The sequence below is a fragment of the Colius striatus genome, chromosome 15 (genome assembly GCF_028858725.1).
Source record: "Colius striatus isolate bColStr4 chromosome 15, bColStr4.1.hap1, whole genome shotgun sequence".
NCBI lineage: Eukaryota > Metazoa > Chordata > Aves > Coliiformes > Coliidae > Colius > Colius striatus.
The window spans coordinates 8792890-8819640 of NC_084773.1; positions in this window are offsets into that span (position 1 = coordinate 8792890).

Sequence of the window (26751 nt, forward strand, 5' to 3'; positions counted from 1 at the left end):
AGTCTTTGAGAACGTGAGTTATAGTGATTAAAATAGCAAGACAGAGAAAAGGCCAATCAAAAGCACAAAGACACAGAGTTCCCTGCCATGACTTGGGCAACCACATAAGAACATCATGACATTTGCAGAAGATATCTGAAGATTGTATTCCCAGAGCCCTTTCTCAGCATGTGACCAGAAGTTCTACTATCATCTGATCACAAAACAGGCATTTCACATCACATGATTGAGAGAACATGACAGATGATGTCTGTATTTTCCTCACTTGATGGACATGTATATAGATCTATGGTCATTTCTTCTGGAGAAAGATCAGATCACACAACAGATCAAGTTCTTACTTGCTGGCTCCAGTCCAAGGGTCTCGTCACAAGCTGGCCACCTGTGATGTTAATGTGTATGATTTCTGGAGATCTTCCATAAAGCAGTATGATGATGTAGAAACAGACAATAGTATTCAGTAGTTTTAGCTCTAGCTCCTCGCTCAGCTGAAAAACAACTAGATGCTGCTGCTTTTCTATTACCTTCAGCACAATGCAGTTATTGAAATATGTAGTCAACTTGCTCTCATCACCACAGACACTGTGACTTATTTACATGTACGATGTATAGCACATTTACAGTATGCTTGGTACAGAGCACAGCAGCTCTTTAAAAGCTGATTAAGACATTATGCTGAACTAAAAATTGTATGCTTTGTGAATATCTGTGTTTTGGCCTATCCTCAAATGTCATTCCCCAATAAAGTGAGAGAGGACAGCTGGATAGAGTAAATTTCGGTACACAAGAGACTTTTTCTCTTTCATTTTGAAGGTATAACTTGCATGTTATTACATTTACATAAAATATCTTTATTCTTTTCCATATATAGTAAATTTTGCTCCAGTATGTTGCATAGCCACTTCCCCCCAAATATAAAATAGAATTATCCCCACTGTCATTCAAGATTTTTTTGGCCCATTACAAAGAATTGATGCAAATCTATTTTTGTTTGCTCTGTTTTATGCTGACAGCAATTAATTCTAAAGCCTAAAGCATAAAGACATACAAGTATCACATGTGTTTCTAATCTACAAGCAAGTTATCCAATTATTTTAGGTAAACTTTATGATCACAACCATTCCTACCAACTCTGATGCGATAGGTTATTTTATTCTTAATGGCTTAAGACTCATAGACTGCTGAGGGGAATATATTCTTGAACATTCCTAATGTTTTACCTCCTGATCTTGAAATAATAATGTAACCAAATGAGCACATTTTATTTGTACTTATTAGTAAAAATACACTAAAAGCATGCTGGGAAATAATATTCCATGCCTTAGGACTCAGACAAGTTCTTTTTATAAATAGAAAGTTGACAAATTTCATGGATTAGTCATGGTTAAAATATCAGATTTCATGGTTTAAAACAGATTAATAGGAAAATCACATTAGAATCCTGATTATCCAAATTCTGCATGCTGTTAAGAATGAAATAAAAAGTAGTGATAGTTCCAGAGTCCATGCACTTATTTACACTTGCGCTGAATCACACATAGTGCATAAATCTTCCTCATCAATGAAGTGCCTTGTAAAACCTCTAAAATCTATATTTAGCAACATTAGGCAAGACATACTATAATCTGAACATCAGGAATTATAGAGACTATATTATATTCAAGCTATTTCAATGCATTTTTTTCCATCAAAGTATCCTCAGGAAAATATTTTGACAACTTATAGGGGAAAAAGAAATTAAAGGAAGAAACAGATTTTAAAATGAAAGCTGCTATTTTTACGATTATTTATATTTGGTGCATTTAATTAAAAACTTGGGAAAGAATCTCCTAAAGAAGTTCCACTTAAATAGAATATCTCAGTATCCTGGTAAAAATATAAAATTCATACTAGTAAAAAACATTTGCAGTTAACAGAATCAGTTTTCACATAAAACTTCATGACTTTTAAGTCTTTCATAATGATGTAATTTAAAGTGAGGCCTTATTTTAAAATAGTTACATATAACCATGTGACTCAAAGAGACTTGACTACATAACTATTTGGCTTGATGCCTACATCTCTTCTACTTAGTTGTATAGACCACTTGTCATTGCCTACAAAGACAGTCAATTTGTCAGACATTTGCTTTAATTCTTTGTCTTCTTTAAAATATTCTTCATATACATCCTGGTCATCAATATCATATATCTGACTGGAGGATGGAAATTCATTTGTGTCTCCATCTTATTTCCTTTGCATGCAATCCTCCCGGGTCTTATAGGATGTACTTAATAAGAACCACATTATTCTGCTAAAGGAAGTCCTTGAGCAGACTTTGAGAAGCAGTATGGCAAATTAGTTTCAGAATGTGGAAGGTCAGATTGGAAATAAAAACTGCAGTTATCTGCAGTATTTCTGCAGTTCAGAATGTAAGAAAAAGAGGCTTCATTTTCAAGAAACGATTGGTTTGGTTTTTTTTCCTTTAGAAAGCTGGGCTACTTTATCTATAAACAATGATGTTTTATACATTAGCTGAAATTAATTAAAATTAGCTTTTAGTTAAATTCACATTTTCAATATATGATCAAACATATTTCTCTTCCAAGTGTATACAAATGCCTTTCCTGTCACAAACTCAGAATACTATTTGCAAACAATTCTATACCATTCAAATATTTAAACTTAAAAGTGTGTTTGAGTTTGAACATAAATCGCCCTTCAGTTGGCTGGAAATGCTAGGTTTATAGCTGTCCTTGCAACTTTAATTCTGCCCCCTGGTGTCTATAAATTATGGTTATTTCAAACTAATGATCACACATTATTTTTCACTCTGGGGATCTCAGTGTCATTCTGTTCACAGGCTAAATGTTTCTTACAGACTAAACTTGTCTTTCAATACTATTAAAGTTTTAAAAACTCTGCTTTTGCTAAGCATTTGCCTCTTGTACTTCCCTGTGCTGCTTATCACTGTATCTGGATACCTCTAGAACACTAACAGACTGCTTTCTGCATCTTCTTTGTGATACAGAACGAGTATTACTATCTCTGGGGGAAAGACGGTGCACAGACACCGGGCACAGTTTCAAAGTCTTTGTTTATTGATGTCTCGGTCATTTGCTCTAATGCATTAGGCTTACTTCTGTAAAGTTGTTCTGCTTTTACAGCCCTTTTCATTTTTGAAACAGTTGTACAGACTTGAACATGTTGTATTTGACACATCTCTATAAAATAAAATAAAATTGTACATTTACCTCATTTGGAAGATGTTAAAAGGTAATTTTTGCTTAGACAGCCCAGAGAACTGTTAGAAACAGTGTAAAACTCAGAACCACTCCTAGTGCATTGGTTTTGCTCCTGATGACCAGATATTTTACTACCATAATGGTGGGGTTTTCCTTTCTCTGACATACTGTGAATGTTCTGTATATCTGAAACAGGTGATGCCTGAAATAAACGTAACTTCACATAATAAGTATATTTTGGTCTACAGAATTTGTTAGCACATAAGAAATCTGTAGCAAAAGAATGAATAGGGCTAAATTGATCAATAAGATTATTGCTTATTTCTCCCACAGTCACTGTCTACAGTGGCGAGGTGTTACAGAAAATGTAATAAATGGCTCTATATCTGTAATGTACCAAAAAGGGCACCAAAATAAAACTTATATGAGCTACTCCAAATCTGGCAATTCCTAGCTTCCAGACCTTTGCCTTATACTGTAATGTTCATTTAAGGAAGTAATTTTGTTGACTTGCAGCATATATTTTCTATACTTAGGACAAAAGTTACAGACAACTTTAATGATGGCTTCCGAATAACAGAAGCAAAGTTTGAGCTTTTAGGAGTGACAGTTGAAGTACAGTTGAAAGTGACAGTTGAAAACCTGTGGTGATCACTTCCAAATACAGTGTTGTGGACTGAAAGGAATATCTGCTAGTTTGTACGTCTGAGCAAATTAAAGCATTTTGGTTCCCTTTGTTGTTAAGACACAGTGAAAAATAAATTCATCACTTACTCTGTGACAAAATCCAAGTTCCCTCTCTGGAGTTGGCCATGAAAACTAAAAACCAATGAAAATAGGGGGTTTTATTTTTTAAACCTAACAGCTTTTTCTCCTCATTTTGAAATGGATCTGTTAAAAAAAACAGATGGATTTACAAGGAGCCATTTTGCTGATTTCACAGTTAGGTGACATACAGCTTGGAGGAGCCTGAGCAAAGCATACGGTCAGGTTAAAAATATCAGATCTACTCTTTGTTGTTACCCTCTGGTTTTCAATCACACAGACCTCAAAGGATTTCTCATTATCTGTTCTAACATCAGTGAACTAGAATCATCTACAAATTTCAACTAATTTTTTTTTCTTTTTTCCTAGAATCAATGACTGCATCATTAAGACCCATTAATAGTCTCAGGTCTATCAAAACTCTCCCATTTTCTTCGGCAAGAGCAGATTAATACTATGAAAACTCTAATTTGCTCTGCAGTAGTGAGGTTTTAAGTTTTGTGTGTGTATTTCATTTTCCTCAATGATAAAAAACTATTATAATCTCGATTTGGTTCTTAACATTTTGGAGTGCAAGGACAGCAAAAGTCATGTTTGATTTTACATTGACACTAGAATAAGAAAAAAACCACAATATTTCCCTTACAAATCTAAAAAAACCCAAAAACAATCCCCCCCAAAAAAAACCTAATAAAAATCTGGGACTAAATTTGGTCAAAACTTTGACATAATAATAACCTTTCCAACATATTCTCATATATAGGAAGAAATAAGTAATCCATGTTTCTAAATTGTTTTAATGACCTCAGATGAAAATTACAAAAGTGCAAAGCAAGTATAATTGTTGTTATTATGATGAAAACATCTAGTTCTACTCACTATGTTCATTGCCTTAAGTAACACAGTGGGTAGCCTGTTATTACTAAAGGAATAAACTTTTTCATCAAACACTCTTTATAAAAATATTTCCCTGGAAATGTAACACAGCATGTAGCAAGACTACTACAATTTTCCATCAACTATGAGTACAAGTAGCATAGGTACTGTATTTAGATAATTTTACTTGAGCTTTTTGGCAATAGTTCCTCTCAAGGAAACCTACATTAACCTGAAATTTAGAGTCTGTTATCCCCAGGCCAGCTTCATTGGAATTTTTAATACGGCACTGTCTATTCAACAGTTGTGTGTAAAACGCCAATAAACTGGCCAGAAAAGAGCTGAAGGGCTAATTGCCTTTTAACTCCACTGTGATGATAAAGTCACGCAGAAAGAAAGGAAAAACTCCCACTGCTTTAACAAGTTTATCTGACTGCCACTTTAACATTCTCTGTCTGCATGCACTTTAGTGCATTCACCAATAAAAGGATAAAAGCATTCAAAATTCTATACCCTCAATAACTAAGAAAGTCCAGATTCAAAACGTCTGCTCTGCTGGAATCAGCCCATCAGGTCAGCTAGCTTTTTGCATGGTACTTGACTTTAACTATACAGCATATACCAAAAAAAATCTTTCCTTTTGATTCAAAAGATTATAAATCCTTAGGAAACTGGAGTGAGAGAAAAGGAAGGATACTGTTTTGAAATAATAATAAAAAGCAGAAACTGCTTCTCATGGATGAGGAGTGAAATTGTGTCAATCAAGTCAGTGATGAAATTTCCATTGACTTTAATAGGTCAAAGACTTAATTTAAAAATAATATATAAATAATCCTCTTTATAATAGAGGATAACATAGTATTATTTAATTTAAAATGCTAGATAAATAGGTACTTTCAATTGTATATTATATTAATTGTATATATATACTATATATATATAGTATATATTTTATATTCTTTTCCATACTTCTCTCTTTAAAAACCCAGTTTTATAAATACACTCTTTTTCATCTGACTGTGAATGAGATTTTCTACCTAACTCTGTTTTTCTGTACTTTTTGCACAGTGTCATTTCTTATTAATCCATAATTAAAAGTAGGCATCAAGAAATGTTAGTTAAGGAAGTCAATATTTACAGATAAAAGGTGTATTTTCCTTTGCCAGCTGACAACTATTCCTGTTCTACTTGATTCCACAAAATAAGGTTATTGAAAGGCATTTCACCGAATGATTGAAAGGAAGAAACTAGTGGTCATGTCATTTTCTGCTAGAACTGTATTTTCACTTTGAACGAAGAAGGGATACAATCAGCTCTGATATTGAATTGACCTGTTCCAGTTAATAAAATAAAAGCAGCGGTAAAGGCATTGTGATTGCCAGCTGCAAATCACTGGGTGTTGTTTTCTATTAAAAACCTCTTCCATGTTTTTCTTATTGTAACCTGGAAAGTGTACAAAATTTGAAATCCAAAGGAATTTCTATAGAAAAGAATACTGTTAACACCAAAGTTCTTCAAGTACTCACCAAAGCAAATGGTGTATCATATTACAGTAAAATTTAAAAGCAGAAATTCAAACTAAAAATGAAGTGTCCCTCAAAACAGACTTATATGCATCAGAGTCTATGCATTAATGTACTTATTTCTATACAGTTCTGCATTTCCCTCTCCATCACTTCATAATTTGTTCCAGATTTTGTTATTTCTTTGACATTTGAAGGTACATTGTTCCACATTTGGGTGATGAAAGACTGAAATAGATGGAAGTACAGTGAAATCTTAGAGGAAGAATAAAAATTAAAATGAAGTTAAATTTTAAATTTATAAAGTAGCAAGAAAACAAAAGAAAATTTAGTGCTCTGGGAGACCCAGAATGATCATGGTCACAGCGTAAGACAAGTAATTTTGCTATCCTTCCAAATTTAAAATGCCAATACCTAAGAGAAGTAATGAATTTATCCACAACAATACACTACTTTCAGGTTGTCAATGCAGTTTAGAGGTATTCTTAAAGCTTAGATCTTTGTTACTAGATTAGAAGGCAAAGTAAACTAAAAGATCAAGCTAATCTAGGATAAACTTCTTTTCCACAGTTCAAAGGCATTGGTATATCCACAGGTTCAATTGCAATTTTCTTTGAAGATGTGCCTTAAAGTTCATTAAAGAAATTTCACTGACATGAACTGATTTCAATCTTAAAAAGATAATGCAAGAGCTTCATCACCAGAAAGAACCTGACATAGTGACTTTGAAGCTTTTTCAGGTCATACTAGATTTTTCTTAATTCTCCCACTAAAATCCTTTTAGAAATAGCTCTCAGTGTTGTTTAAATCTTTAAGAAAACTTTAAAAATTAAATTTAAAAAAACCATTGAAAACACAGATTTCTAAAAGTCCAGTGAAAAATCATTATTTAATTCTTTCTACAGAATTAAACTCTGCATCATTGATTTCTTCCCCCTCATTGACTCTTATTATTTCCAGGTTGTAGTGCATATAGTGAACTGTCAGTTGCTTATGCAGAATCTAATTTGCACATAGAGCTTTGCAAAGAAATAACAGTCAAGAACTGCAGTCTTTAATAATGTAATGTTTAGAAAGATGTACACAGCCTTGTCTTAGTAACAGATACTCCTGTGTTGATTATAATGTTAAGAGAAAACACTGTTTAAGATTTTCTCAACCTTTGTTGAAACCAAGAGAGATATATTTGCTCATTATAATTCCAGAGTTATACTTGGTCATTAAGATATACATTTGTCTTTTTACTGTAGGGTGAATGCTAATCTCCTTATTCAGAAAAAAACCACTAATTGCTGGTATGACAGTATTTGGAATGGGACTTCCATTAACAAAGTAGCTGAAGGAGAAGCCTGCCTAGAGAATGGGACTCCACATATTTTCAAGATTTGTTATGAAATAGCTTGCAATGTATTACAATTACAAACTTATTTTTAGTACATAAATCTGTACTGCTGATATGAAAAAAAAAAAACCCCCCCCACAAAAAACTTCCCAAATCAAGGGCAAGAATATCAGCATCAGTTTTCAGAATAACCAGATACCCTCTAACTTTCTAGCAGAACAAGCTGTAGTTCCTAGGTAAGTACCACAAAATGGTATTCTGGAATTTCATTTGATTTCATGTTGATTCAAAATACTAATGTACTGACCAGATTCTTTCAAATAAAGACCCCATCATGAAATCTGACAGCTATTATTTTGTAAATGTTGCTGATGCATGGAACTTGCCTTCTTGGACAAATTCTACAAATTCTAGGTCAATTAAATACTTCCATTGTCTCAAAAAAAATGCATACAGGACAAGTCTAATATTCTGGCAGTATTCTACTTGACCTTTAAGTTATTCTACCTTGAACCTTTATGAGAAAATCTTAAATGAAGAACAGACATCTGCACAAAAGTTTAGTTGAAACACATCATCCTTGGCTTTTTGATGTATCCTTTGTTACTCTTTTCTCTTCATAAAAGCACACAGCTGTCTCTTTAAGCCAATTTATTTTATTTACTTTGCTTTTCTGAGTTCTAGATTTTATCTTGTAGATGGAAAAAAAAAATGACAGGACTACCTGTCAATGTTGAAAAAGCTGTCGGGCAACGTAGTAAAAGCTGTCAGGCTATGTAGTTCACTCAAGGAAATAGTTTTATCAGAATAGTGGAATTGATTACAAAATAATTATTTTAAAAATTCCACTGAAATTCATATTGAAGCTTTGGCCATTTAGCAAATCTCTTGCTTCATATTTCACCTCTTACAGTGATGAACAAGCAAATATTTTACTTTTTAAAAAGACACTGATAAACTGATCCTTCTTTCTGTCACTTAGCTTGTTAACTGCACAATACAATTAAAGCCTAGGCACACATTGCCATTTAAAAAAAAAAATAAAGGAGTTTTCAAAAGTTTGTCTATCTTGCATACAATCTACTGAATGAGTATTGCACTCATACAGAAAATGCTACAGTGCAACACTGTTATCAACTAATGTGTCAAAACAAACAAAATGAAAAAAGTTCCAGAATTGTTATCTGTTCAGCTTGAAGCTTTCACCTTCTTATGTATTAGACATGATATAGTCCTTATTTCTGCATATTTTCTATTTTCCCAAGGACTCCAGCCTCAATCAGTACATGTAATGATGTCAATCCCCTACCCATGACCACCTACGCAACACTTTTGATATATCCTATCTTCAAACTTGGTTAATTGAATGCTATTCAAACACTACTATCAACATAAAACTATTACTTTTTGTTCAGGCTTTTCTAGGGCATTTTTTATGAGATGATTGCATTCATTTACCCAAGTATCAGCATCCACTACTTAGTTGACTTATAGTTATCCTCACGTCTCTGGACTCTTCAGGTAGTACCATTCAGGACTTTGTTCAGCTAGTTCCAATTTCCCCTCAGTCTTCTGTATTCAATCATTCTTATTCATATACTTCAGCTTCCACCATGCTCTCCAATCCCCATCTCACAATGCCTCCTTCACAGTGTAGAAGTCTCATTTCTCCTTGTCTCCTGAACCACCAACCATTATTCTCACCTGCTTGCACAGCTACCTCTATCAGCTAAAAGAAAAGATTTCTTTATAGGAAAGGTCAGACAACCTTTAAAAGAAGAAAGGATACTAGGCAGGTCTGTAAAGTGAGAATACATATAGTGCAGATAAAGGAACTCATACTACTGCCTTATTTTAATAACCTACTTAATTTATTTCTTTTTGTTGTCAGAACCAAAACATGAATTTTGAAGTGCTGTAATTATAAAATAAAAATACATGGAGTATCTTGGTTGATAATTATTTGTTAAAACAGATGAAAAGCTCAATTTAAAAAAAACAGCAGAACAACCAAATATTGTAAATGTTTATTTGAATAAAAAATAATATCAGTTTAATATATTGGTGTAATTTAATTCACATATTGATATATTTTCACATATTTATATAAATTTTCATAAACTGATATAATTTGAGGGTTCTTCTTGCTAAGGACTAAAAAACTCCTCCAGCATAATAGGAATAAAAAGTTGTTGTATACATAAACATTTGATAGAAGGAAAAAGGAAATACAACACTTTCAAGCTAAGGTATTGCCAGAGATACTGTCCCTATTTAGAGATGATTAAATATATTTAAAGATATCTTAATAACTAAACTGAGATTTTGCATTTAAATTTTAAAAAAATATAGTACTGTACAAAATTAAGTTAGTATTACAATTAATCACAAAACAGGTCGACAAAAATAATAAATATAACAATTTATAAATAGATCCCATTTAAAAGTTAGTTTATGAAGTATAAATTTATCAAAAAGATAACAGTATTAATAGTAATTAATGCTACATAATGAGGTAAAGATGCAATCAAAGGCCTCTCAGAGGAACAAAATACATAAACTGTATACATTATACTTAAAGAGAATGAGCTGCTTGAATAACACACTTATGCTTCAGCAGCAAAGGTAAAACTTCCCTTTATAGTTTGATGTAAAAAGTAAATGATTGATTTTCAATTTACAATGACAGATTGTAGATCACACCTTCATACCTAGCTGGATGAATTCCAGTTTTCATAGGTGTGATATCACTATCAGTATTTTTACCACAGACAAATAATTGACCAGTGACATCACACTCCATTGATTTTGAGTCCACGGACTGCCATGTGTCTAATACTACACTCTACCATGAGGCCCTTTAAAGCATTTCCTTTTAATTTTTTTTTTTTTACTCTGTTAGCTGGGTTATTAACTGTATTAGCAGTATTTCCTATTCTGCATATAGGAAATACCTGCTCATAACAGTAATACCTTGTCCTGTAGAAAAAACTGAAAGGAAACTATCCACTATCCTACACTCCATAAATACATCAAACTTTTAGGCACATAACAGTAAGACCCTGCAATCCTTGGTTAATACCAGATAGATCTCTTTTAGAGTATATTGCCTTCTTCTACACATATCCCACCACTAAATTTGATTCAACTTATTCCTGTCTGAAATTAATTAATGGTTACTGGCTATTATTTAACTTATTGAATATGAGTGTTTACTATAGCAGGATAAAAAAGGACTAAGAAGAAATTACGGGAATCACGGCCCCCTGAAATATAAGTATTTGTCAGATTTTAACTTAATTATAAAATTAAAATAGAAACTATTTTAAAATCAGATCTATTTGCTGACAAATAGAATTGTCTACAATGTCTGTTGAACTTAAATGTATTACCTTATTTTTTAGCGCAAGGACCGTTCATAAAAATATAAACACAGTTTATCTTCCATGGGCTCTTGGGAATTATTGTTCTTTTACTAAGATACTATATATTTTATTCCATGCTATGAAAATTCAACCTTATTAAATTAATGCCTCACATAAAATTAAAAACTGTTGGTGCCTAAGGATAATGGTGTAAGAAGGATTACTTTGGTAGCATATTGCATTTCTCTTAACTTTTAGCCTATTAATTTCTGCATCAGAATTTCATTTTTGTGAACGGTGTCAGCAGATATTTTTTTTTTCCTTTTTAAAAAAAATTCTATTAATGAAGTAAAATAACAGAAGGCTTTATCAACTTAAAATTTCAAATGTAAAAAAGCTCAAAACACTTTATAATCCATTCATCACCATGAGATTATCACAGCATGAAACTCCAGTAAAGTCCAGGATACATTGTCACACTGAAATTATATTTTTATATAATAAATATAATATAATAAATATAACTATATTAATTAAATATTTTAAAGGTGCATCTTTATTTCTACAAAAATTACTTTTAAGTAATAGAAACTTCAAGATGCACTTAGCTGTAGATAAGTTACATTTAGAATTGCAAAGAAATTTCTCTTTTCCTCTTAGAAGAACATGAAGAAATATATGCATCTGAAAATATTTTATTTATAAAAATTTAGTCATCTCATTTCTGGGTCATCTCTGTACCACAAACAGATGCAGGAATGTATAATATTCAGCGTAGACATGACTAAAAATGAAAGGCAACAGAGTATAAGCCAGAGACAAATTCTTTCCCAGCATTAATTCCACTCTTTTTTCCTCCACCATGCATTCTTGCCCCTTCTACAATAGTCCTTGAAGTTTAGCAGCCTGAAATCATATGTCTGTCCTTTAAGCTGCTAGGTATGTGGAAATAAAGTTTTTAGGAGACCCATAAAATCAAACAAGATCAGACTAAATTATCTGCTGCTGATCTGCACTGATACATTACTGCTAGTCACTAAACCAGACAGTTTAGGTTCTGGAAAAAAAAAATCAAGGGGCAATGAACCATGATATGCAACTTCACTGAAAGCTAGTTAAGCACACTATGAGACAGAAAATGCATTTCTGACCCCCTTGGTTGTGAACTTGGAAAACAGTAAGAGTGATAATTACCTTTTTAGCACTAGCAGAGATCAACCAGGTATTACAGCATGAAAGCTCTTTCATTACACAAACTGATCTCATACTGACTAGGAATGAATTCAGCTATTTTTTTAATTCTAGGATACAAATTATGCCAGACAAAATGTACAGAAGCCTACCTCTATACAAGCAAATAAATTCACAATGTTATGTCAGTGTAGATATCTTCTCCTATATACCAAGGAGCTGAGATCAGGTCAAAATGTGGTTGTTGGACTTTCACTGCTACTTCTCTTCGTTTTGGAAGATAGTGTATCAGGCATTGCTTTATCTACCTCCTACTATAGAGTGGTAACTCAGCAACTATGTTTTCTTGTCAATTCCCTCCTCTTTCTCACACACAGTCTGTCTTAGATTTATACTTTTTAAGGCAATGAAAGGACTGTAGCAGACATTTAAACATCATGTTCCAAATCTTTTCAGATCATCTGCTAATTCTAAATGAAATTGAACTCCCTTATATTTGCTATTAAAAACACTATGAAAAGCTGTGTAAAAACTAAATATTCATTATAGATTTGTGCATGAGCTTCCAGAGTAATGTCTTGATCTTTGAGGCCAGTATTCTGCAGATGGTGAGCAAGCTAAATCTTCCATAATTTTTAACAAAATTCTTAATACTTCTTCATGTCTTTTGCTTTATACAATTTCCCTCATGGTTAAAGCCATGAGAAAACAATTGATAATGCCAAAGTCTCTCCATGACACTGTGCATAATGTATCTTCAAGTGATTCTTTCAGCAGATCCAAAATTTTTTATTTGGAACACTGCATCTGAAATGAATGTTTCAGAATGACGGAATCCAATACAACTTTGTGACGTCTAATTGTCTTCCCTGTTACAAATTTCTCATCTGTCCTGTGATCTCCTAATATTGAAGTATCCACCTTTGATATAATATCTTAGCTTCTTTATGGGCTCAATTTAATTACCAACATTTAGAAACCGTTTTCGCTCTAATAAAATAATACTTCTTTATTGTTGTTCCAATACATATATCAACTGTGTCCTCAAAGACTCCAAGAATTTTGGCTATGAGAATAAGCATCTTTTAAGTCTTTGATTCTTTGGATACTTATCTTCTCTGAGTACCTCAAGGAAAATAAGGAAATAACTCAGCTTTGAACTGCTTTTACCAAGACCTCTAAATAGCAAACAAAAAATACTTGACTGAGATATCCTATGTCTTCATCCTTTTTTTAAAATATTTGCTAGAAATACATTGCATTGGTTTGTTTTTTTCTTTTTCAGTATAAAGTGAAAGAAAAAGCAACCACCACAGATTGTTTTACAAAGGAAATGATGAGGTAAGATCTGTGGAACACTTTCAGCCACTAACCTTCTTAATCATGTGCACTCCTGCCATGCCTGGTTAGCTCCCTATATTCTCAGAGCCGTTATTATCAGTTATGAGGCAAGCACAGCAAGGAATTGAAACAAAAAAAAAATCTTTTCCACTCTTAAATTCCGGATGCTTTTCCCACATCAAATACTTCGTGCGAGACATCACTAGAGGAGGCACAAAATGATCCAGGACTCAATAACATGCTCAGTAATGTAAACTACACATTAATAGCTCTGCTACAACTACACAGTATGTAATCGTAATGTGTACAGCAAAGTCAAAGAATGCTAGTTAAGTTGAAGATCATAACTGAATGAGTTCAGCCTCTTATTTCAATAGCCTTTTCCTGTCCCTACATTTTTCATTGAGCAGCTACCCTCATTGAATGACCGACCACTGTCTGTATAAATAATGACAGCTATGATTATAGTATTCCTCTGACAACTGTAAAATTAGTATTCATGTTAAGGTTTATTAGAGAAAGACCTTCTTCTGTTGAGAGTGAACACTTAGTGAGCCTATAACATACAAACTACAGATCTTATATGGGGAAAAAAAAAAAAAGGAAATTAAGTAGACAAAAAACCTTAACAGCAAAACTAGGTGTCTGCCCTAGCAATTTACACTTTTAGAAATAATTCCATTTCTACATCTACATACAAAAAGTGAAATATATTAGGTAATGATGGCTTTTGGAAGTGATATTCAGTTTAAATATCTATTTGCCCCATGCAGTCAAAATTAATGGCAACAAACTTTCTAGGGAAGGTGAGAAAGCACTCACTGGAGAGCAAAAGAATGCAATGGCATTGTGAGAATGCAGCTTTGCAAGCTCTCCAAATCCTGTCACAATTGTAACAAATCATGAGGCAAAGCTTCGCCTGCTCCCCAAAAAGGTCTGTACAAGAATGCCTAAGAATTACTATTTTATAGAATTTCTTTCCATAAACTTCCCTAAGTGTACATTTCCTGATTTGTGACATTTCCTGTGATTTACTGAAAGTGAAAATTCAAAATCATACTGTTCATAACATTCAGAATGATTGATTTGAAAATTTGAATACTTTATTTCCATCATGATAGTCACAGTATACCTTTTGTCTAAAATTTTAAAAACTTAGGATAAAAATATGAAGAGACAAATACAAGTGAGGTGAAGAGCTAGATACAACCTTTATTTCAATTAGTATTTTTCATATTTGTCTCTCTTTTGTCAGACAAATTAATAACCTTTAAGGATAATTATTAGTGATTTAAAGGATGATACAGTGGTGAGTTTATAGATTTGGACACAGTTTCATCTCTTCTAGAGGAAACATCAGAGGAGGTGTGAAGTTATTGGAGGAACAAGTAAATATTAGCAATGAAGGTTGGACTTTCTCATGTAGCAAAGGACTGAACGGCATTGTGTTCTGAAATACTGTGTCTAAATGGTAGAGAATCAATTTCTTATTGAAGATGTGAAATCCAAAATGAGACAAGCTTAAACTATTTTAATTTGCTGTATAATTTCTGAGCATCTTGAAGTCAGTATACTGACCATCTTTCATCCTCAAACCAAATGAATGCTGCCAAAACTGGGACAGGACATAAAGTAGGTACAGCAATCCTACATTGTTTCTTCCATACTCAGGAAAAAAACAAGCTATATATGTTAGAACACAGATATATATAGGTCTGTATCAAATACAGCTCACTTCTAATTGTTTCTGTTCCTAGAATAAGTGTACCAGGCCACAAATACTGACAAGTTAAAAGGTGTAAGTTTGTAATGTTAATCAGCTTGGATTTTCACAGCATCTCACGTTGGTGGATACTGAAGAGCCATTGATATGCAAAGAGATCACTCATTAAAAATTCTAGTAAGAGAATTACCTTTGAACAAGAGAAACTATGTACTGTTGTGAAACCTTACATGCGCATCTAAACAATATTTTATTCCAAATTCTTTACTTACTTTAGTAGGTGCATTTATTCAATTCTTGCCTTGATTAGGAAAATAACAAAGTGTCTTAGAACTGAAATTGCCCAGCATTCATTTAAAATTACACAGTTTGGTAACATTTTTAAATGCAGAAGTTTTTACTAAAATGCAAACATAAGCTTCCTTCAGTGTCATGTTAAACACAAAAATTCATCCTTTTGGCCTCGTCTCATACTCTTCTGTTGCAAGACCTTATGCATTTACAAATCCATAACCTAATCTGTCACATACAACTGACAGGCTAATCAACCATGGGTATCCAGTGTGGCTTAGATGGCAGTGGCGAAGTGACAAGGGCAAATCATGCAGCTGAAAAAGCATGCTACAAGACCCGCAAGAGCTGGAGTCTGTCTATCATGTGAGCAAATACTCATCTCCCTCACAGCTCACATGTTGGGACCTCAATAAACTGAAAGGGCTGGAGTGCATAGGAGGGATTGACATGTGGAAAATCAAATATGGAGGGAAAACACTTCTTTTATGATGCACAAAACCCATTGGTGTGGTCAACAGATGGAATGTAGCCAGATGCTCATTACAGCAATGCTATTGACATTGCTACAATTAAGGTAAGAGTCACTGTTTCCACTGTAAACTCCTGTTTGCAAGACCTTATAAATTGGCCGTAAAACTTCACTTCAGGCAGAACCTTAACACACAAGGTCTCAGCATTAAAGTATGTTGCACATATATTAAATAAATGGTATGCCTTTCAGATTACATGGTAGCTCAAAACAGGTTTCCTATTCTTGTTCTAGTATTCTCTGCACTCCTTACACTCAGAAAAACCTTTGTGTCTACTGAGTAGAATGATGGAATTTTCCACTCTAATTACAATTTTCCATAGTTGGTAGTAGTTTAATTTCTTATTTTATTATCGCGTTCATAAGCTAAGTTGTTAGCTTTGGAAAACTGGTTATCATCTTCTGAAACAGTATTTGTTACTTCACAAGACCTCCTATATATTAATTTAACTTAATCAAAATATAGTTTCACATAATAAAGCACCTTGGTTAAAAAGGAAGCATTATAGTTTTTAGTCTATTTTCCTCACATAAACACCCACCCCTCCCAACATAAAACAAATTCAGCCAGCTAAAACTGTATGTTATCCTTTGTCCCGGAAGTAAGAGAGGAAAATTTCCTTGGATTTCAACAGGAGCAGACCCAAGCTTTCAAAATACATGGGTGCATTACATTATAATTACTTCTTATTTATAGAGTGCTGACAGTAGGCTCAGTGCTGTACAAACAAAAGAAGACATGGTCCCTGCCCCTTGGGGCTTACAATCTGAAAACATAACAATTGAGGCACATAAAACATAAAGTGCTGATACAGTCTACAGTGGAACACTGATATGTTTGTTTTCCCATAAATTGTTCTTTGAGGGTATAGGGAAAAGGGGTAGATAGTCTTTTTAAGAGGGGATTTGAGAGAATTCATATTCCCACTACTGTCTTCTAAATTCCCCATCAAATATGACTATGAGAAAAAAAAAAAATCTATGTAAGGACTTTGTAGATAATTATTGCTACAGAAAAAAAACTTTGTGTTCTCTGTAAAAGGAGCTGAAATGCTACTGTGTGTCTATATTCCTCAGCTACTGAAAAGCATACACCATTCATCTACTTCTCCATGAAACACAACTGTGTCTTTATACCATTCTATGATTCTATACATACACATAACTGCATAACAAACTATGGTTGGTACTCTGATTAGTAAAGTTATCTACAGCAGGACAGAATAGTGCACTTCTCAGTAGAGCCTCTGTATTTGTGAATCTTGGATTGAGATCCATAAAACCAGTGCACTTTCTTTTTAAAGAAAATTGAAGCTGAGTTTTCTAAAGCTCAGGAAAGACACTCATCTAACTGCTCTACGGAAGTGTCCATTTCAGAAACTCTCCAGGAGAAAGAGAACATTTAATTCCATTCCCGTCCAGACTTTGCCAGTTATGTTCCCAGCAGACACCAAGTCATACCATTCTACAGAGCAAGTCCTTGTTTTCAGATCAGTAGCTTTACGCTTAATTAAATCAGAGCAGCTACAATGCAAATATTAAAGTAACCACGCCTTTCTCCTAATTTCATCTCTCTGGGTAGCCTCAGCTATACAGTATGCCCTGTATGTCTTCCTACTGCCAAATTAAGTTAGGAAAAATGTTGGAAACAGGAAGACAGTTTGGCACATACAACACTTAATCCGAACTAAAGTGCTAATGTTAATGTTTTGAAGCACTCCCCAATTGAGTACATGACAAAATCCAGTCAAAACTTTGTAAGAGCAAGATCCTGCAGCTCCACAGTCCAAGTGCCTGAGACTATGGCTTTGCATTCTTCACATAAACTTCTTATGACCTATGGCTTCACGGCTGGATACAGTTTTTAAATTAATCCAGCCTTGATTATTTATCACACTGGGTCAGTGACAAGTTTTTAAAAAAACTGTTCTTTAAATAAACATTTACACTGTTCACTTAATAGACTGTAATGTCTTCACAGAATTATAGGGTGGTGGTTTTTGTTGGGGAAGTAAGAGATCAAGACTGGAAGGCCTAAAATTTGACCTATCCTGGCAATGATCCCCCTTTCCATTTATTTATGTTTCTAACTTGCTTGCCACTGGTAAAATTAAATTAACGAAAAGCAAGTGATATTAATACCAAAATAATCAAATTAATGTGCAGGGCATTAGAAAAAATAGCTAAGAATTAACAACTATATAATACTATAATACTATGAAATAATGTGCAATCTTACTACAATGTCCAAGTAATTTGTACCTTTCCAAAACATCATTTAATTGAGAGAATGTTCAAATTCGAAAAGTGTAACTCCTTCCATGAAGGCAGCAGAAAGAATACTCCTGTCATACACATGGAAGAGAAACACATCTTTATTACGTAGATACTCACAACCTATTTGAAAAGAGTTCCAGTAGGAAAAAGCTCTGCCAAGGGAAACAGTAGCCTTGAATTTAAGGGTCACCTTCAAGGACACAGGCATTTTAGCTAGGTGCTAATGACAGCCCAAGTGAGTTAGGATCATCACATCACATCACATCACATTTGCATGAATTACTATGGTTCCCTAAGTCTAAAGGAAGAAATCTGTAAGGAAATGTGAGTGTCGTGTTTTTTGCAGATTTCTTTGACGTTACATTAGTTATCATCTGTAAAACGGGATGGAAAGGTTTTTACCATAAACTTTTGCCATAATTGTGTAGGGGCTGCAACGGAAAAAATTCAAGATCAAATTATGTTCCACTTGAAGGAACATCTTAGAGGAGAACTGACACAAAATGTGGTGCTGTGAAAGGGATACACACACATCCCAACTCAGGTATGCAAAACAGGACTTCTGAAATAAGCATATTTTAACTGAAGAGAAGGATGTTGGTGAAGGGGAGATGATGCCTTTGCCCATGGTGAGGGACAATGACAAAAAGATCTTTAAAGGTCCCTTCCAGCACAAACCATTCTGTAATTCTGTGGTAAGAAATCTATGGCAGATTAACTCAAATTTGCAGTTTTTCTCAGACATCCAAATGTTGAAATACTGTATCAAACTAATTTCAGTATAATTACACTAGAGTTGAATATCAGATTTTAGAAGAGATAGTGGAAAAAGAAAGAGGCATTTAATTTTCAACCACCTAACCACAGTGAAGTAGAATTTCTGCTGACAGCACCTTGCAAATAAATACATGGGGGAAAAAAGTAACTGAACACCCTCCCTTCATACACATTTTAACACACGTTCCTGAGAGTTGTTCTATTCCTCAATATTATGATTAAATGCACTTACGCTACTTGAGACATCTTTGCACTGTTACTATGTTCAGAGGCAATGAAGAGTGTTATTTACACACTGAGTGTAGGTGAATGTAGATGATGTCTAGAAGTATTAACTGGCATAAAGGACATCTCAAGGATAAGAAATGAGATTTAAGACAACCCACCTAAGACTCTATCCAGGCTTAGTGACAACCAATCTGCGAAGAGATATTTACAAGGTAGTTATAGCCTGACTTTTATCCTGAAAATATTACAGAATCCTAAAAAAGCTTGAAGAGAACAGTAAAATGGATAACAAAGAAAGAATTTGAAAATATGTGGTGTGATAAACGATACGGGACATGCATGGTGTACTGTGAGTGCATTTGATATGTTTGTGCACACACTACAATCCACAGCCAATTACAACAGATACACATGTGATCATCTGCTTTTCTTGCTTGCAACTGACAACTACCTAACAGAAGTTGCCTTCTCATGCTCCTGGCACCACTATATTATGAATGAAGCCTACCACTTTCTGCTGATCTTTACTATAGTAATTTTTGTTTTTCTGAAATATTGCCACATTTCTCTCAGATACTCCCCAGTTATTCATACATACAATATATATACATGATTCGAATATAAATATTGGGTAAAGCTTAATTAATTTGCAAACAACACCTAAATCAAATCACTTGAAAAAAATCCATTTGGTCCTTATCTTATAAGAACACATGGAATAATATGATGCAAAATTCATGCTTACAGACTTGCCAAATACCATGAGTTGAGTATTTTACACATTTAAACAAAGAAATCTAACCATAATTTTAAAGGTTATTTTTAAACTTCTAAAATCTGACTAAATTTTCTCATAGTATGAAAAAAGCACCAATGAATAAATAAATCTGTGCCAAGGACATTTTATTCTAAAAGGATTTTTGTTATTTGGAAGACCTAAAAAAATTAGTTTCATAATGATGTTTGTATCACCTCAAAAGCCTTTTTCTCTTCCATGTTAGGAGATTGTCATAGCAAGCCAGAGAGTTTATGGTGACTTCTACTGTTTTTATTGAACACTACATGAACCAGGATTTAAAGTGTAGGTCACCTTTTGCAATGTACATTACAGTAGATCATCAGTTGTCACTTATTTATATAACTTTTATTTGTTTAAGTTTAAAATTCTTTTTTCTACAATTAGTATGGTCAATTATATAGAATTAATTACATTTCCATAAATTTTTAACTTCATTCATGTTGCACTTCAAAGGCTGCACATACTTACAACAGTGAAAAATGGAAACCACCAGTGATTTCACTTTCTATGTGTTTAGAATAGGTAAATAAATAAATTAAATTAGACAATACTAATTGAATTGTAAACATATTTAATACATTTAAACATTAAAATGTTTAATGCATTTCTAGGTAAACACATGTGTTACTAAGGATTAGTCTGCAACTATAATGTTTTATTAATGCAAAATGAAAAGCAATTGACTAAACTACCTGCAACAGGATACAAAACTCCCTTACAGAACTCCCCTATTTGCTCCTTGCTGGGGTTGGCTCAGTCACAGGGAAAAGAGGAATCTTATCTTCTCTTTGATAAAAGGCTATTGCAGATATCCTTCTGATATCCAGGAAATATAATGTCTAATGAATAGGCACTTTGTTACAGAAGTTCAACTTCTGGTTAGAAATAATTTTTCAAGTGCTATATATAAGAAATGACAACTGAAATCTATCCAAAGAAAGAATAGTCTGTATGATTTATAGCCTGCAATGATGGGAAAACTCTGTTTTCGTTATGCTGAATCAGTAAAGACATTACTGGGTGATTTTTTATTTGACCTTTAAGGGACCGGTTATGTAGGTAAAATGTAAAGACCTTATGTGAGTGAACTGTTTGAAAGGGAACAAAACCCCTGTATTGGTTGAACACATTAGTATTTGAAAATACTGGGATTGTTTTGTTTGTTTTAGCAGTATACTCCTAAAACAGCACAAACATGCATTAAAATTTATGCCAATGGATATAATTTTACAACTGTCTTGAGTTTATCTCCACTCTTGGTAAAAAGCAACATCCTGCCTTCCTCTGCTCTCTCTCCCTACCCCTCCCACCTCCCAGTCACAGGCACAAAGTTCTTACCATTGGCCTTTTTTAGCATTACTGTTCATTTGGCTAACTGGTGAGTTGGATAAGCTCACAGATTCAACAAAGCAATAATTTTTAACTTTTAATTTAGGTTTTTTGGGGGGAGTAAGGTTTATTGTTTAGCCATATCTGCAAGATGAGTGTAAGTACTGGCAAAAAGACCACTGAGCCAGGAGTCAAGGAAAGGGCAGGAGTGACCTTCACAGCAGCACCAATAGACTTAGACTAGCTTTCACAGATAATAGAAAATACTTCTGGATATTTTGTATTTTCTACACAGACTGTTCCTTTTCTGGTTCTTCATGCATTATTGCTATCTTCTGACATGTAGTTATTCTTACCATGTGGCCACTACTAAACTTATATGAATTAGAATGCCGTGCTCTCCTATGAAATATCTTTAAAATTAAAGATTTTTGCAAGTTTATTTGATTTCTGTTTTATGAAGCTAAGAAAACAGACAAGTCAGCCTATTGATAAAGGGAGTTAAAGCTCTTCTCCTTTAGGTAACACATTCAAGCTAGTAATTACTTCAAAATTGCTACAATCAAATAGCACTATAGCTGGCTAACATTAAATTAGTTATTATCGTCTGTATTCTTAATAGACAATAAGAAGTAGAGTTGGCCAACACAGTGTTACTAGCAATCTAAATGAGAAATCAAGACAGCGAAGACAAGACTCAGGGTTTCCAAATATAGAAAAGAGATCCATTCATAGGACTCTCCTGACTACTCTAATAAATTCACATACCAAAGTGTACTGGCAGTAGTGGAGGCACCAGGAAGGTATGTGCTAAGTTCCTTTCACAGCAGTTCAATCTCATATAGAAATAAGGAATTTAATGATCTCTAGATATGTAAGTAAGTTTGTTTCTTAGCTTCTCTGTTCCTGACTGCTGATGAACTAGTCTCCTTGATACAAGCCCCAAGTCCTCCAGTTGAGAAGAGCCATTTACACAGAACTTCTGATGCTAGCAAAGACCTTTCAGGTAGTTTATTATCATGTCCACAACACTTCTGCTTTATCTTTGTTTGCATGAAGTGCAAAATACAAATACATAAATTATTCTTATTTCTGTACTACCTGTTTATATGTTTTCATGTATTTCACTGAGCATATACTCTTGGTAAAAAAAAAAAAAAATAATCTCAGTGCAAACAAGGGTCTCAGTAACCTGATCTTACTTTGAAGTTGGCACGCTTCGAACAGGAATGTCATCTTAAGCAAAAACCTATTCATGATAAAATACAGTGGAAAAGTGATACAAAACCTGTATTCCTCAGCTTTATGTAAAATTTTGATTAAAGCCTGAAGTCTGTCAGGATGGAAGCAAGTGTCATAGCACTACTGAGCATTAGTCAAATTTGGCTCAAAAAGTATTTGTTCCCTTCTGTCCATCAATAAGCATGCATTTAAAAATTATCTGAGCTGCCATTTGCTTGTGAAGTACCTCAGACTTAAGGATGGTTTATATACAGCTGCCTCTTCTCTAAGAACATAAATCAGTCGTAAGTTTTTTTAAAAAATATTACTTTTTAGTACACATGCTCTATTCAAGTACATTATCTACAGATTGAGCTGCTTGCTACACATGTGTACATGTTAGTTCTTTCCATTAAGTTGAGCTACTCATTTTCTGCAGTACCACCTGAATCATGCCTATCAAAAATTGTCATTCCCATGTAACATAATTCCAAGAAAAATTCACGTCAGATGTAATCTTGACAAGTCACTTGGAATCACCTCTAAAATAACTAAAAGCATGCATTCTTCCAAGGAAGGAACTGATATGATAAAAACGTCTCAGATGTCTAATCTGTTCACATGAGAATCTGCCAGTAGAACACCGAAACTGTAAGAGTAAACACCTTTATAATCTATTATTACAAGGAATAATGATTTCTGAAACTTGTCTTAGACTCCCAGTTAAAATCTTTCTCTCACATTTTCTTGTTTGCATGGAAACTCCAGCAACAAAATGCATTTTCAAAACTGACATCTAATTTTGTTCACATATATTTCTTTAGATTTACCTCTGAAAAATTAGAATCATAGAATCTTAGAATGGTAGGGGTTGGAAGGGATCTCCAGAGATCATCTAGTCCAACCCCCCTGCAGAAGCAGGGTCCCCTAGATCAGGTCGCATAGGAACATGTCCAGGTGGGTCTTGAAGACTTCCAAGGAAGGAGACTCCACAATCCCTCTGGGCAGCCTGTGCCAGGGCTCCCTCACCTCAACAGTGAAATAGTTTTTCTTATATTTAACTGGAACTTTTTGTGTTCCAGCTTCATCCCATTACCCCTTGTCCTGTTGCTAGCTACTATAGAAAAAAGGGATGTCCCAACCTCCTGACACCCACCATTTAGATATTTGTAAATGTTAATAAGATCTCCTCTCAGTCTCCTCTTTTCTAGACTAAACAGCCCCAGGTCCCGCAATCTTTCCTTGTATGAAAGATGTTCCAGTCCCCTGATCATCTTGGTGGCCCTGTGCTGGACTCTCTCCAGCACTTCCCTGTCCCTCTTGAGCTGAGGAGCCCAGAACTGGACACAAGACTCCAGTTGAAGCCTCACCAGGGCAGAGTAGAGGGGGAGAAGAACCTCCCTTGACCTGCTGGCCACACTCTTCTTGATGCATCCCAGGATGTTATTGGCCTTCTTGGCCACAAGGGCACATTGCTGGCTCATGTTTAGTTTATTATCAATCAGGACTCCCAGGTCTCTCTCTGCAGAGCTGCTCTCCAGCAGTTCAACCCCCAGCCTGTTCTGGTGCATGGGGTTGTTCCATTCTACTTCCATTTAAATCCTTCCTCCAGAACAACGTTGAATTAGTGAAAAAAGATGTTGGGAGCTCTAATTTATGAGAACTTCATGTCATTTTTTTCTTTTAAATTAACATAGAGATTTCCAAATCTAACAGTCACCTTCATGCATTTTTAACACTGATCAAAGGTCCAAGAAATTATTGACAATAATACAGAAAACATTCTATCTCCAAGACAAATTTCAAATGAGGAATCCAGGTATCAATTTGTAAAGTGTAGGCTAGTTATGGTTCGATGTGAAATAGAATTCTACATAAACTAATCAAATGGCCAACTACTATATTTTAATCACTAAAAAGCAAATATTTTCAAGAAAAAAATCTACAGCACAAAGTAACAAAAAATATTATTTCACTATGTCTTCTGTAACGATTTTTTTCAAATATTATTTTAGAAAATCCTTTCCACTGACATTTTTCTCATCACTATTCTTTAAAGGTAATACATTCATACATCAAAAATGTATGTATGATACCTCCTGGAAAGCAAAGATCTCTGCCTTATCTCCTTAAAGGCACCAGTAGAGGTTATTATTTTAGAATTACAGAGAGACAAATCAGTGGCTTAAAAAACGCTTTCTAGACTAGGAAATCAACATAAGCTAATTCTGATAGTTCTGCTAATCACTTGATAAATCATCTTCAGATACAATATCAAGGCATATGACAGTAGTTTATCTTTGTAACATCTGTCATCCAGAAGCATATCTATCCATCCTTTAAAACATATATATCTGAACCAAGACACTTCAAGCCACACTTCATTTTGAGTAAAATCAACAAAAGTTAAATAAAACTAGCAAAGTGACTGAATAATTTAGAAAAAAAAAATTAAACATACTGACTCAAGCAAAAAATGCAATGGAGACTTTTAAGTGATGTAGAATATCAATAAAAAAACTACCTAAGTTACACATTAAACTAAAAAGCTCTACCTTCCTGAAAAATGCATTAATTTGAAGACAAGCTGAAAATGGTGGTAACACTAATACGACAACAAGCAATCTAAGTGTTTTTGTCAGAAGCAGTATCACCATAAAGGTTTCACAGTTGGTAACGCAATAGATTGGAATAAAAAGGAGTTGGCTTGACTTTTTCACAGCTAAGAAAGTGAAAGATGTCTCTTAGCTCAGGCACGTTAGACACTTGGTTGTGCATTCTTTAGAGCAGCATGCAACCTCGGTGGTGCTTTACCATCAACTGTAACTAACTAGGAAACACTAAACCTTTCTCTCTATCTGTGACTCTTTTCAGGCACACTCTTCTCAGACTCCCCACATTGTGTCCTCTAGAATGAACTGCTGTAACCTGGAAGTAATTTGGAAATATTACCCCAATTTCCAATCATGGAGTGGGCTGCTGTACGTATAGAAGCATGGAGCTCCAACCTCCCAGAGTCTATCTATGCCTACTTATAGCTCAAAATGCTAAGTTGTTTCATTCTTAGGACAAAGGCATATCTAAGTAGTCAATGTAATATCTTGCAGCCATATTAGGCTGTATGTGAATGTTTCACCATCATTACTAGAAACAATACAGCTTTGCAACCTCACAAACATCTCAGGACAATTTGTTTCTGTAGTGTCACACATTCATGTCAATAAGATATAAAACTCTGCATTAAATTCTGAATAGTTGTCAGAATTTACTTTTTTTTTTTTTTGAGCTATAGCAAGAGAATGATCTAAATCAATGTCATCCTAAAAACTGGAACAAAACTTTGCAAGACAGAATAGGTGGTTAAGGAGAAAGCCTATGAATAGTCAAAACTTATCTTCATTATAGAAGCACAATTTGGGAGCATTACCATTGCTCACAATGAATTCCTGTGTCAATATGAAGCTAGAAAATAATAACATACTGAAAGATAGAATTGTTACTGATCTCTTTATCTAGGGTGAATTTTCTGTGGTCATGTTTAGGCAGTATGAAAAAACATTTTATAAGTATCTTTCCTTGCTCCAAGAATCAGCTGAAATGTCAGCTCTGTTCCATTAAGATTGGTCCTAACTGAACAGTGCAGTTACCCATGACAGATGCCACCTGTGAAATGGGGTATCCCGGTAACTCTTAAAGACATGTTACATATTCCACGAGAACAGGTTCTAGTTTAGTCTGCAAAGTCTGTGCACCTACATTGATTCCTAAAAGTACAAATTACAGCAGGATGCTATTTCTAACCTTTAAACACTTTTAATTATTGTTATTATGTAATTAAATTACAAATTTGAAAAATAATAATTTATTACTGAAGAAGACTTGAGCTTGGGGAATTTTTTTTAATTTAAAAAAAAAAGGGCATTTGCCCAATCTTAGCCCTCCCCCAA